This window comes from Helianthus annuus, chromosome 4, assembly GCF_002127325.2.
Source record: "Helianthus annuus cultivar XRQ/B chromosome 4, HanXRQr2.0-SUNRISE, whole genome shotgun sequence".
In the NCBI taxonomy this organism is placed as follows: Eukaryota; Viridiplantae; Streptophyta; class Magnoliopsida; order Asterales; family Asteraceae; genus Helianthus; species Helianthus annuus.
In genome coordinates, this window is record NC_035436.2 from 131,921,093 (window position 1) to 131,924,170 (window position 3,078).

The window sequence follows — 3,078 nt, forward strand, 5'->3', positions numbered from 1 at the left end:
TAGATGATAAGTTGTGTAATTAGTTGGAATACAAGTATAAAGTCTAGCATTTTATGTGTATCTTGCATTATGTAGTATGTTAGGGTGTTCATAACTAGCTCAGAAAAAGTAAAACAATGCTTCTAGCAGTATTTTGGTGTTCCGGGTAATGTCCGGTTGTTTAGTTTGATACCGGTTCGTTAAAGTGTCAAGTTATTCCGTATAGTGTCTTTTATGTAACTTTGTGCGACACTTTTAATTCCCGACACTTAGGAAAGCATACAGGACCATTTTGCCATATTTTTGCATGTTACTAGCATGTTAAAATGCTGATTTTTGCTGATTAATGCAGAATTCTGCACTTTGAGTGGGTTTTAGGCACTTTCCGGCACTTAAACTATCACCTAGTGACGTAGTTTTATGGTCCTTACTTCCCTACACTCCATACTAGTGTAGTACCTTGTCTCTGGCCCTTACGGGGTCTCAAAACATTGTCAGTCTATGTACTGACCTTGTCAGCATGTTTCTGAGTTATCCGCTAACGGTGCTAACTGTGCTTTGTGCATCATGTAGGTCACTAAAGTTTGTATGTAATAAATGGTGTGACAGTATGAAATGTGATGCACATGTATGTATGATACAGATAGCAGAAAGCAGTTTATATCATCAGTTGTAATTAAGCACAGTCATTAAGCATAAATCAATATTAATTAATTGTACGGATACCTGTAATTATGAGGGTTGTCACATGCATCACTAAGAAACCAGCTGGAACCTGAATAGGACATTGATCAAACATGATTATTCACCTCTAAAAAAGAAACACACATTTTTCAGTACCTGAAGATGAATCAAATTCTAATCAGTCATGGTTGTAGTGTATGTATTTAAACTTGATCAGGCTGCAGTGAGTTAAATTAAACTTGATTTACCAGCATTATGTCTTCTTCAAATGTTAGGGTTTAAAACACCCTGTCTGGGAAATTTATAAAACTGAACAACCTAATGGATTAATGATTTCTTGATTGGATACAGGAAAGGAGATTATTATAGGTATCTTGCAGAGTTCAAGACTGGCGATGATAAGAAAGAGGCAGCTGAATAGTCTTTGAAGGCTTATCAAGTAAGTATATAAGGTTGCAGTTAGTGTTGGTTTACTTATTTGTCATTTTCGTTTTTACTTTCTTTTCAATGCTTCAAAATCCTTTTAATAAATATTAAATGTTTTGTCATTTATGCACATATCCATCTGCACTTGATGTTTAGATGCCTTCTCATTGACATTTCTTTTTATATTCATCTTGATAACTACCTTATGTATACGTTCTTTTAATCATCGTGTTGACTAACACCAATGAAATTTGTTGTTTGCACTTGGCTTCCACCTCAGCAGAAGCTGAATTATCTTCTACTCACCCGATCAGGTTGGGTTTGGCTTTGAACTTCTCTGTGTTCTATTACGAGATCATGAACTCTCCTGAAAGGTATTTTTTAATCTTCTTCTCTATACACTTGCTACAAAATATTTGCTAAACAAGCTTTTGATGAAGCTATCTCAGAGCTTGATTCCTTGAGCGAGGAATCGTACAAAGATAGCACTTTAATTATGCAGCTCTTGAGGGACAACCTCACTTTGTGGACTTCCGACATTCTAGAGGATGGAGGTATTTTCCATACTACTATTTGAGTTTGTTAGCTTTGTCTGATTATTTTTAATATGTCTTCATTTTACCAAACATTTGATCCATACTATTTGATTGTATTGATAACTCTTTTCTCACGGCCTTGGGACTTGAATGTCTTGGAGCGCCCCACACTTTTTAAAGCTAAGTAGAACCTTATGCCTCTTTATTTATTGTTGTGTCTTGCATTTGCAGAAGATGAAAAGATGGAGATCACCAAATCTGGTGCGGAAGAGGTAAGCAATTCATAATCATAATGCTCCGTTGGGTTTGCCATTTCATTTTAAAAATAACCACATATATGATTAGACTATGCTGGCCAACGGGTCAATATATGGGTTCGGGTCAAAACATGTAACTCAAAATGTGGGTCAAGTCTATAGGGTTGGTTCAGATGTCGGATATTTGTTGTATGATCTAGCTCCCTGCTGGACGCTTTGTTGTTTTAGTTTGTTTAATAATACTCCACCACTGCTCTTTAAAAAGAAGGCAGATTAGATATATAGAGAAAATTGGGTTGGGTTTCCATGTAGCCTTTTTCATATATGTTTATGAATTATATACATGGTGTAAACAAGCAGAGCCCGAGTTTGCCTTGGTTCGAGCCCGGTTTGTAAGTAGTTTTTAAAGCTTGAGTTTGGCTTCTTTGTTATTTATTAATTGTTTAGTTCTTTTAGTTATATGCAAATATGGTTGTTTCAAGTATATATATTTTTTCGTAGTTATATGTACAATAATATTTTTTGCATTAAACAAAATACTTATATTCATATAAATAATAGTTTCGTTTATGCTCAGGAGCTTAATCAAGTTTAGCATATGAAGCCTGAGTTTGACCACATTTACTAAATGAGCTATAGGCTAGACTTGAGCTCTTTAATTGAGTCAGCAATTCTGGAGTAGCTCATTGATTATATTATAATAAAAATAATTTGAATTTATTTTTTTTCAAAATAAAATAAATTGCTTTTGCACTATGTGGGTCTGATAATTTTGTATTGTGTGCAGTAAGATTGTATGACGACAGCGGCCTAGCTCTGGTAAGAAATGATGATGTATGTTATTTGTAAGCTTGATTTCTAAAGCAGTGATTGAGATGAATGATTTTAAGTTGTATTTGTTTGAACGGTTTTAGGTCACTTATTCATTCCGATATCTATCGAATAACATTGCCTTTTCTTTTCTGATGGTTCATACTCCTGGTTTGGTTTCATTTCGCATAAATACTTGCATTGAAGAAACATTTTTTTTTTCATCATGCCAATGGATGCATAAATATATTCATTGAAGGAAAATGATAGTTACATGGGTTAGTGATACAGGCTGCTCTATTAGACTGTGGGGAGTGGATGGGTTTGGGTTGGGGGCATTGCTTGACACGTGGCGAGGGTGGGATCCACAAGCTTATGGTGAAAAA

The 3,078-nt window shown here is 34.9% G+C and overlaps 1 long non-coding RNA gene across 1 annotated transcript; it reads left to right on the plus strand.

Annotated features, from left to right (window-relative positions):
- Positions 1-1,351: 1,351 nt before the first annotated feature.
- Positions 1,352-2,855, plus strand: LOC110914678. The gene is made up of 3 exons (XR_002578502.2): positions 1,352-1,643; positions 1,857-1,897; positions 2,670-2,855. It is a non-coding gene; the product is annotated as an uncharacterized LOC110914678 (long non-coding RNA).
- The last annotated feature ends 223 nt before the right edge of the window (positions 2,856-3,078 follow it).